The 11575-nt window shown below is 43.1% G+C and overlaps 1 long non-coding RNA gene across 1 annotated transcript; it reads right to left on the reverse strand.

The window, feature by feature from the left end:
- Positions 1 to 5399: 5399 nt before the first annotated feature.
- Positions 5400 to 9506, reverse strand: LOC118020686. Its single transcript, XR_004681982.1, has 3 exons — positions 9419 to 9506; positions 6315 to 6936; positions 5400 to 5430 (listed from the first exon to the last, which is right to left on the reverse strand). It is a non-coding gene; the product is annotated as an uncharacterized LOC118020686 (long non-coding RNA).
- Between the last annotated feature and the right edge of the window lie 2069 nt (positions 9507 to 11575).

The following is an 11575-nucleotide window of genomic DNA, read 5'->3' on the forward strand; positions in this document are numbered from 1 at the left end:
AGACAAAAAAGAAAACAACAGATAAACTGGACTTCATCAAAACTAAAGACTTCTGTTCATTAACATGAAACACTCAGTTCATGTCTTTTAATGATCATGTGAAGGGACAACCTACTTCAAACTTATAGACATAAATAGTGATTAACTAATTAGGCTCACAGCTTTTGTGAGTGAGAGATGCAGGCAGGGCATAGCGGGAATGGCTTGTGTCTGCATCACAATGCCTAGGGCTTTAAATGGGTACATTTACAAAGTTAGAGGTGACTTCAGGGGCGCCTGGGTGGCTCAGTCAGTTAAGTGTCTGACTCTTGGTTTCAGCTCAGGTCATGATCTCAGGGTCATGAGATTGGTCCCAAGTCAGCTCTGCTCTCTGTGCAGAGTCTGCTTGTCCCTCCCCCTCCCTCCATTTCTCTCTCTCTCTCTCAGATAGATAAATAAAATCTTTTAAAAAAAAAAAAAAAGCTAGAGGTGACTTCAATAGTTAAACCCTGTAATCATCTAGAAGCTTCTTCACTGACAAGTCTGTTTCCTGGGCCGGGACAAGTTGAAAGCTGGACTAAGCTGGGACTATTAATTGGAGTGCCTCAGGGGGCCTCTCCATGTGACGTGGGTTCCCTCCCAGCATGAAGTTTCAGGGTAGTCACACTCCTTACAGGTCGGTTTAGGGCTACAAAGACCAAATGTTCCAATAATGCCCTAGCTGCAAAAGGTACTCAGTGTGGTTCTTCCAATTTCTGTTCCCTGAAGCAGTCACAAGCTCAAGCAAATTAAAGGATATAGGACAAAGGTCATAACCTCTTGATGGGGGCAATTTTTAAATAATTTGTAGCCATGTTTTAAAAAGTCTGCAATGGTCAAGGGAAACAGGCACTCAATAAAAAGATTCAGTCGCTAGGGCACATACCTGCTCATTTGGGACAGAAACGATTGGGCCTACTCAAAAGTCTTTCACATTTATGTTTGCATTTCAGGTCCTCTATTAACAAATATTCACCTCCACAAATTAGTAAACTGTTTTCTTGAGAAGTCAGTTTCATCTGAGCTTGGCTACCGTGAATTCGTTTCCTGAATCAGAAGCCTGAGTGCCCTGGTGAACTGTTTCTAATATACCAACTCATGCTCAGGACTTGAATTGAGAGTCCCCACACATCTGGTAGCACAGCATCCACATAATGGAGGAGTGACCACATTTAGAGTCAGACAGACCAGGTTTCCAGATCCAACCTCACCTTTGTATGGCCCTGGGGAATTCCTCTTAATTCCTTGACCAACTACTTCCTCATTTGTAAAATAGAGATAATAAAGCATACCTTGCTGAATCATTGGGAAGTTTGAAGATGCATGTATAAATTTATAGCACATCTTAAGTCTTTACTAAATGGTAGTTATTATTAATATGCCAATGAAACCTTAGAATGCAAGTTATTTTTAATAACAGAAAATTCTAAATAGCACCATCAATTCATAGTTGTCTTCCTAACTATGTAAAACAATGATATTCACATGAAGCCCTCAAATCTTCTCATAAATATTTACTGAGCACCCACCATGTGCCATGCCCTGTGTTCCAAGTTGGAATCATACCAGTGAACAAAATCAGCCAGGTTACAACTAATGGTGGAAAAACAGTTCACTGAAAACCACTGAGGTACCAGGGGTAGCCATAGTGGAAGAAAACAGAGACACTCACTCTGCGTCCTTTTAACTTCTCCTCGTTTGATTTTCCATATAAAAATCAGGAATAGATTTTTATATCTGGCTCTTAGAAGAAAAAGTCAAAGAGATCTGGAAAGATAAGTTCAAAAACAAACTGACCAACATAGCCTGGGGTTGGTCCAAGAACATTCTTATTCAGGACTAGATCTTGGCTTTCATCAGCCTGGTAGTTTAGGACTCCCTGTTCTTTCCCAGACTTTCCACCAGGCAGCTGTAAGTGTGACTGTGACTTCCTTGGGCCCAGACTCTCCCCTGATGGTCAGCAGGCTTCTCTGCCCCTGGTGGAATGGCCAACAGAGTCTCATCCACCCTGGTTCTGTATATCCTTCCTGCAACACCAGTGGACTTCCTGTGACTTATTTCCCGAGACAGATCTCGTTTCTTCTTGAAGGAGGAGACTTCAGTTCCTCCCTTACTCTGTTGAAAAATTTAACCTTTATATGAGAAAAGGCTAATCGTCCATCTTGCACATAATACAGCATCTCTCCTCAGATGTGAACATTATCATTGTCCCAAAATTACCACAGTTGAAGCCATCTGTAGGTGTAACTAAAAAAAAAAAACAACGAGATGAAGCTGATTCTCGCTGCCCAATGCAATGTGGGGTCCTCAGATGTCCAGGACGAGAGGTCAGATCCACATGCACAGTAATTAAGTGACCCCCAACTCGGGGGGTCACTGTGGCCATACACAGGGTGGCTTAAACCAAACCTTTTCTATTTTTTTTAAAAAGGATCATGACAAAAGTTAAACCTGAACTATTCTTCTACATCTGCAGTATCTTAGGCACCACACAAATAGCTCAGAAAAGTCTCATGAAACCACCCGCATGTCCTTTCCCATCCCAGCCGCCACCCAAGGCTTTCGCATGAGAACACTTCCAGCCCAAGAACTGAGTTTGGCAGCTATGGACTCAGCCCTTTGTTAAGGAGGACATAGGACTGTGATTTCTGGCCTGAAGAGTTGAGTCTGTAATAGATGAGGTATCTGGGGAAAGTCTCAGGGAAAAAAGAAATGAGTAAACAGGCTCTGGACTGCACCTCCGGACACCCTTCACTTGACCTACCGGGCCTGTGGAAGACGTGGAGGTTTTTGCTCCAATGGCTTCGGCATTTTTCAATTGTCCATGGATTTGGAACATTTTTTGATATATGTCAGCCACTTTCATATTGCAATACCAAAATTCATTTCTCCAGCACATCTCTCCTTTGAATTATGCTGTCCCAAATGGTGGGAAAGCATTATTTAAATAGAGCTAAAAAAAAAAAATCCAGTCCTTGAGCTATAAGCCAAGGTCTTCACAAGCCAAAAAAAGCTCTCACTAAAATGTAAAATGAAATGGCAGGCAGACCCGGGATGTGTTATTGTATGATGTTTGAAGGAAAGACCAACATCATTTAAGCAGAAGGTTCAAGTGATTTTCAAGCAACCACAAAGCTAATGATTATTACCTGTTATAGGAGAAGAGAGGCCAATGTAGTGCCTGAGTCAAGGGCATGTGGCCCAGGTGACTGCAACAAGAGGCAGCCAAGAGAGGAAGTCAAAATAGGAGATCTCAAAGTGAGGGGGAGGCCCAAGAAGGGAATCAGTCAGAATGAGTGGGAACCTTGAGCAAGAAAGAGACTAAAGTCTTGGACATTTATCAGATAAGAGTGCAGGCTGGTATAACCTTGAGAAATTTACCTATTTATTAGAAGATTTATGTGAATATTATTGTTTTATACAGTTAGGAAGACAGAACTGTAAATTGATAGTGCTGTTTAGAGTTTACTATTATTAAAAATAACTTATATGCTAAGGTTTCATCTGATGTGTTAACAATAGCTACCATTTAGTTAATATTTAAGATGTTCCCTCATCTGTTAAATGACAGTTACACCTTACCTCATGGGGATGTCATGAGGCTTGAATTAGATTATGTATATACACATAAACATACATGATGCTGGGCATCATGCTTGACACATAATAAAAATCACAATAAATAGTAGTTATCAGCATCAACACCACCGTTACATAGCTTGTTTCTGAAAATAAAATTTATTACTTCAAGAGAGACATTGAAAATAGATTGTAAAATAGACTGTTGGACACACTCTTGCTTTTAAAACATTATCTTTCATAATTTGGCTATTATTGATAATGCTGTTATAAACATCAGGGGCATACGAAGCCCTTTGGATTAGTATTTTTGCATTCTTGGGTAAATACCTAGTAATGCAACTGCTGGATCATATGGTAGTTCCATTTTTAACTTTTTGAGGAACCTCCATACTGTTTTCCAGAGTGGCTGCACCAGTTTGCATTCCCACCAACAGTATAAGAGGGTTCCCCTTTCTCCGCATCCTCGCCAAAACCTGTTGTTTCCTGTATTGTTGATTTTAGCCATTCTGACTGGTGTGAGGTGGTATCTCATTGAGGTTTTGATTTGGATTTCCCTGATGGTGAGTGCTGCTGAGCATGTTTTCATGTGTCTGTTGGCCATCTGGATGTCTTCTTTGAACAAATGTCTATTCATATCTTCTGCCCATTTTTTAATTGGATTATTCATTTTGGGGGTGTTGAGTTTGATAAGTTCTTTATACATTTTGGATACTGACTCCTTATCCAGTACATCACTTGCAAATATCTTCTCCCATTCAGTAGGTTATCTTTAGTTTTGTTGATTGTTTCCTTTGCTGTGCAGAAGCTTCTCATTTAGCCCAAGTGTCCCTCGACCAATGAATGGATAGGGAAGATATGGTATATATATATATAATGGAATATTACTCAGCCATAAAAAAGAATGAAATCTTGCCATTTGCAATGACATGGATGGAGCTAGAGAGTATTATGCTAAGTGAAATAAGTCAGAGAAAGACAAACACCATGTGATTTCATTCATATATGGAATTTAAGAAATAAAACAAATGAGCAAAGGGAAAAAATGGGGGGGCGCAAACAAAGAAACAGACTCTTAAGTATAGAGAGCAAACTGATAGTTACCAGAGGAGAGGTGGGCAGAGGGAGGGGTGAAATAAGGGCTGGAGATTAAGAAGAGCACTTGTGATGAGCACCGGGTAATGTATGGATGTGTTGAATCACTAAATTGTACACCTGAAACTAATATTACACTGTATGTTAACTAACTGGAATTTAAATAGAAACTTTAAAAAAGTAAAACATTGCTTTGTAACAAAAGGAATGACAAGTAATATCAGTAGATGAAACTCTCCAAGAGGTATCTGTGGTAAGAGGAATGGTGTCCCTCCCAAGGATGTCCACCCCTTACCCCTGGAAACTGGGTATGTTACCTTACATGGCAAAAGGGACTTTGAAGATGTGATTAAGATTATGGACTTGAGGTGGGAAGACAATTCTACACTGTCTGGTTGAGCCCAATCTAATTAGATGAGTCCTTAAAAATGGAAGAGAGAGGTAGAAGAGTGGTCAGAGAGATAAAACATGGGAAGGACTCATCCACCAGCATTGTTGGCTTTGAAAATGGAGGAAAGGGGCCTTAAGCCAAGGATTCCAGTGACCTCTAGAAGTTAGGGATGGCTCTTAGCTTATAGCAGCAAGAAACTAGGAACCTCAGTCCTGCAACTGCGAGGAATTGAACTGATTCAATGATCTGAATAAGCAGGAAAGAGATTCTCCCTCCGGAAAGAAATGCAGCCTGCCAATACCTTGATTGTAGTTTGGTGAGGCTAAACTTGATTCTGATCCACAGAACTGTAAAATAATAAATTTATACCATCAAAGCCACTAAATTTATGGTAATCTGTTATAGCAGCAATAGGAGGCTAATATTCCACGTCCAGAAATAAAAGATGTTTTCTCAGAGGGCAGAGTTCTCCGTCACTGGACATTTTAGACATCTTCTATGATCCATACACTTTTTTTTTTAAAAGGTGCAAGGTTGTAGATTCTCTGTGCTTCAAAAGGGGGAGTCATCTAACCTACCACCGAGCTAGTGAGTTTCTGGACAGCGCAGCGTGGGCTGCACTCCGGGGGAAGGATTGGTGAACTGGCTGATCCTGGAGCCAGCATGGCTGGCAGCAGGGTCGTGGGCGTCTGCCTGGGTCCATGGAACCTGGTGAGGCCACCCTGTGTGAGCCCCCCACACCGTACCCCATAACTGCAGTGCGAGGAGGGTGCGAGTGGACAGGTGAGAGATTTGCGGATTGCTGACTTGAGTGGTGCAGAGAATGGAGGTTTGTGTGAAAATGCTGGGAGTGCCTGCGCTTTCACCATATTCCCTGGGAACCGACTGATTTCTCTCCCTTGTATCTTACCCCCACCAAGATTTCCAGGGACCAAAGTGTCTCCTTGTGAGGGGCAGACCGCTGGTGATTTATCTGAGGTTCTCCTGCCAAGTGGTCTCAATGTTTCACAGGTTTCCACCAGAGCATCTCATCTGCCTTCCCCCTCTCTCAGTTGCTTTACTTCTCAGTATTAGATGCTAAATAGATTCGGATGGAAAATTTGGCTTGCTCTGCTCCTTCCTGGCCACTGCCTGTGTTAGCTCCCACAAATAAAACCTGAGCTGACAGCAGTGGAATTTATGAAGACCAGTAAGAAATGAGCTCTGCAGGACGGCATCGCATGCAGCTGACCTTAACAGGGCTGGGGTCTCTGTTTCCAGGCCAAACGGCACAATGGTACAGCCTGGACTCTTGCAATTGCAATAACCAGATAAGCCACGCTCATTCAAAGAAAATGGCTTATTTTCTCTGGAATCCTCGGGTTGGAATATGCCGTGGGACTCAACTGCCCCTCCATCCCACACGGCCCAGAGTTCCCAGTTACCTCTGGGGCTGCCTCATCCTGCAGTTGGGTACAATTATTTAAATCCCACCCTAGGGACCTAGCTTGAGCTCCAAAGAGAATACGTCCAGAGAACTCCTTGTATCATTTTCCTTCTGATGATTTAGATGTAGAAGAACAGCAACAATGTAAGCTTGGTAACGCCTTCCAAATCTCCAAAAAAAAGCTGTTTCTGTTCCCAATGCACCAGGCAGTGTCCTTCCCCAGAATGGTGATGTGGGCATAGTCTCCAGGGATGTGACAGAGCTCCGTGGAGATTATATTTTACTGGTGGAAGGTAGTACCCTCAGGAGTCAAAAGGAACTGGTCACAAGATGCCAATGTGCTTTCTCAATCAGGCTCACTTGCCCCAGTGTTCTAAGTGTGTGGAGTCCGTCTGCACACAAGATTGAAAACATGCTCCTTCCAACCCTGAAATAGAAAATAAATAAATATGCCAAATGAACATTCAATTTCTGTTAAGTACACATTATATATACATATACACACATACACATATATGTGCAAACACATATTTATATATGTACACACATGTACAGTACCTACATACCACATGAACACACACATACATACATGCCTATATAAGCACATATATACATATGCATGTATGTATACACACGTGCATGCACAAACACACACACATGCTTGCACACCCCTCCCCTATCTGTTTCAAATCTCTCCTGACACGTTGGCAATGTTTGGGTCAAATTGAAACCTGGATGAAAAGGTCACCAACTCCAACTCCTTGTGATGTGTGGCTCCTTGGTTTTCAGAGCTGGGCCCTGGACATCAAACAACTTTAGAGCCGGGCGCCTGGGTGGCTCAGTCGGTTGAGCGTCTGCCTTTGGCTCAGGTCCTGATCCCAGGGTCCTGGGATCGAGTCCCGCATCGGGCTCCCTGCTCTGCAGGAAGTCTGCTTCTCCCTCTCCCACTCCCCCTGCTTGTGTTCCCTCTCTCACTGTGTCTCTCTCTGTCAAATAAATAAATAAAATCTTAAAAACAGACAAACAAACAAAAAAACAACTTTAGAGCCAGCCTATGATAGAAACATCTGTCACGCTGAGTTAAGAACATGCTCAGAGAGGGGCGCCTGGGTGGCTCAGTTGGTTAAGCATCTGATTTTTGATTTCGGCTTAGGTCATGATCTTAGGGACATGATCTCAGGGTTGTGAGATCGAGCCCCACCTGGAGCCCAGGGCCAGCTCCCCGCTCAGTACGGAGTCTGCTTGTCCCTCTCCCTCCCCGACCTGCGTGTACACTCTCTTGTATGAGCTCTCTCTCCCTCTCTCCCTTTCAAATAAATAAAATCTTTTTTAAAAAAAGAACATGGCCAGAGAGTCATTCCTCCTGACCTGGCCTCAGTCCGGGAAGGTTTGAGTGAAGTGAGGCAAATCCCAACTCCCTTCAGATAAACTCAGCCATGCTTCATTATTAAATGCATTTTTATTTCGGACACGTACTGTGTGGCCCCTCAAATGCTGTCCTTGAAAGTAAACACATTCGAGGAATGGTTGTCCTGGCAGGGAGGGGCAGGAATGCCAAGAAAGTGCTCCCCATTTCCTTCCCACCTCAGCCGTCAAACTGACAAGTTCCAAAGCCAGAAACTTTGTGTTGGATACTGAGAAATAGGAATACTAAAAGTAAGTTCAAGGAAAGGAAAGAAAAAAAAAACCCAGATATTCTCCAAGCAAATGATGTTGGGGAAAACCAGAAATGATATTTATCCAGCTCACGAATGTCTGCTTTCTGGGATAGAAAGCCTCCAGCAGCCCAGGCAACGAGCACCTGAGTGGTGCGGGCAGGCTGTCATCCTCTGAGTTCTGGCTGAGAGCAGCCTCATGTAAGTCAGCTTCATTTCTCCTCTCTGCCTTTCCCTATTTGCCCAAACATTCATCCCAGGGAAATCAGGGAAAAGCAACTCTGATGATAATGAAAAAAAAAATTGCCTAAATGGTTGCCCGAGTTTGCTGTGACTACAGGCAGCTCTTTAAAGACAGAGACATGCCGGGGCGCCTGGGTGGCTCAGTTGGTTAAGCGACTGCCTTCGGCTCAGGTCATGATCCCAGGGTCCTGGGATCGAGTCCCACATTGGGCTCCCGACTCAGCGGGCAGCCTGCTTCTCCCTCTGACCCTCTCCTCTCTCATGCTGTTTCTCTCTTGCTCGCTCTCTAATAAATAAATAAATAAAATCTTAAAAAAAAAAAAAAAGACAGAGACATGCCTTTAAGTGAGCACATTAAGGCTTTTGCAGAAATATTAATTGACTGTGTCATAATCCAGAGACTGAGTTCCATGTGCAGCAGTTTTGATTCTGTTCCCCCTGCATCAGCTGCACTTGGCAATGAAGTAGAGCGGGCAGCAGCCTGGCAGTCCTGGAATGTGATATTTAAACCTCCCAGAAATAGCACCCGAAACCTGACTTTATGTGGGGACTAATCCTCCTTTTGGCCACTGCTCCCTCTTTTGAGTTTTTTAGAGAAGACAAAGCAATAGTGTTTGCATGACACGTAGACATGAGTGTTGTGTGGATACATGCTTTAAACATTTTCAAGCTGCATCATTCATATGCCTCGGCTTAAATCTGCCCAGTCTATAACATATGGCAAGGGTATTACCTCAAAAATATGTGTATAGGAATTGTTAGATTACTTTATTTCTTTTAAATCAAACTCAATTTGGGGACGCCTGGGGGCTCAGTTGGTTAAGCGGCTGCCTTTGGCTCAGGTCATGATCCCAGGGTCCTGGGATCGAGCCCAGCATCTGGCTCTCTGCTCGGCGGGAAGCCTGCTTCTCCCTCTCCCACTCCCCCTGCTTGTGTTCCCTCTCTCGCTGTGTCTCTCTCTGTCAAAAAAATAAATAAAATCTTAAAAAATTAAATCAAGTTCGATTTTACCTCTAGGTGGAAGGACTTTCAACCTTCATTGCTACTGTCAGAGATGTATGTGTAGCATTCATAGCCATGATGTTTCCCTGCCTCTTGAAGTTAGTGGAGCCGTATGATCAGATCTGGCCAATGAACTAGGAGCTAGAGTGACCTGCACCATTTCTGGGCTGAGGTATCAAGACTCAGCTCCACCCTCCGGCTCTCTTTTCCTTTCTCCACAGGCTTCAAGATCATGTTTTCCAGATGGTGTTGCTCCACCCGGTCCACATCCAATTTTCTGGAAGCAGCAAAGGAATCTGGATTGTGTGAAGCCAAGGACATTTAGGAGTTAATTTGTTATCTTGGGATGGTCCAGTGTTGCCTAATTTTGTTCTGTGGACTCACTCAGGCACAGAAAAGACATCACGGCAGGAAAAGGAGAGAAGGGCCCTTCCAGTGTCACTCCCTTTTGGTGCTCACAGATTTGGTCATTGTCCAAGCTCTAGTGACCCATTCAAAGCAGGTGCCTTTGTTCATTCCATAGCACACTTACACGTCAGAAGCTGTACTCTTGCCAAGGGGAGCAAGGGACGAAAGGAGGCTTTGGTAAGGCCGAGCCAAGGCGATACCACTTTAGATGCGCTTTACCCCAGGCAGCCTGCAGCTGGGCCAGGGTGGTGCTGGGAGCCTGGGAGGTGCTGGCAGGCCAGGGAGGTGCTGGGGGCCTGGGAGGTGCTGGGGGGCCAGGGTGGTGCTGGGGGCCAGGCAGATGCTGGGGGCAGGCTGTAGCCAAGTGTTCCCGCCTTTAGAATCTAGGGCTACTGTGGCCTATCCATCCCCAGTACAGAATGGAGTAGTAACAGCATCTTCAAGAGGGAGAACAGGGTTTTCTCCGTGTGCCCACACCGCTCCAGCAACAAGTCTCTTAAGGATGGATGACAGGAACTAAAAGAAATGCAGCAAACTAAAAACCCCACTCTAAATCAAGATAAGTTTAATGTAATTCCTACCAAAATCCCAACAATATTTTTGTAGACACAGAGAACCTTATTCTAAAATTTATATGGAAAGACACAGGCCCTATAATAACTATAGCCCTCTTGCAAAGGAACTTTAGTGGAAGAATAACTTGGCAATCAGGAAAGGGTAGTATTGGTGCAGAAATAGATCAGTGGGACAGAATAGAGAATCCAGAAGTGATCACACTAACTAGCCCAGGTGATTTTTAACGAAGGTGCAAAAACCATTCAGTGGAAGAAAGACAGCTTTTTTCATAATTGGTGCTGGTGTAATTGTACATCCGTCAGCAAAAAGAAGAAAAAAGGAATCTCAACCTAAGTTTCATACCTTTTATATAAATTAACTCAAAATGGATTGTGGATTAAAATATAAAGTGAAACTATAAATCTTTTAGGAAAAAAACTTAGGAGAACATCTTTTAAGCCTAGGACCAGGTAAAGAGCTTTTAGACTTGACAGTAAAAATTTGACCCATAAAAGGAAAAATTAATAAACTGCATTTCATCAAAAATTTTAAAATTTGCTTAATGAAAGACCCTGTGAAGAGGATGAAAAGACTAGATACAGACTGGGAGAAAATATTTGCCAATAATAGATCTGACCAAAGAGTAGTTTCTAGAATACATAAAGAAATCTCAAAATTCAACAGTAAAAAAAAAAAAATCTACTTAGAAAATGGGCAAAAGAGATGGACAGACATTTCACCAAAGAGGATGTACAGATGGCAAATAAGTACATGAAATTATGCTCAAGGTCATTAGTCATTAAGGAAACGCAAACTAAACCCATAATACGATACCCCTACACACCTATCAGAATGACTGAATTAAATAAGTGACAACGCCAAGTGCGAGTGAGGATGCAGAGGTGCTGGATCGTGCGTGCATTTCTGGTGGGATCCTAAAATGGTTGAGTCACTCTGAAAAACAGTTTGACAGTTTCTTCAGAGGGTAACCATGTAACTATCATAAGATCCAGCAGTTACACTCTTTGATATTTATCCCGAAGAAATGAGGTCTATGGTCATCTGAGAACCTGTACACAAGTGTTTATAGCAGTTTTATTTGCGATAACCAAAATGAAACAACCCAGATGTCCTTTGTAGGGTGACTGGTAAAGCAGACTGTGGTCTCTCCACACCATGGAATACTGCTCCGCGATAACAAGG

This window comes from Mirounga leonina, unplaced genomic scaffold (assembly GCF_011800145.1).
Source record: "Mirounga leonina isolate KUSES-001 unplaced genomic scaffold, KU_Mleo_1.0 Mir_114, whole genome shotgun sequence".
In the NCBI taxonomy this organism is placed as follows: domain Eukaryota; kingdom Metazoa; phylum Chordata; class Mammalia; order Carnivora; family Phocidae; genus Mirounga; species Mirounga leonina.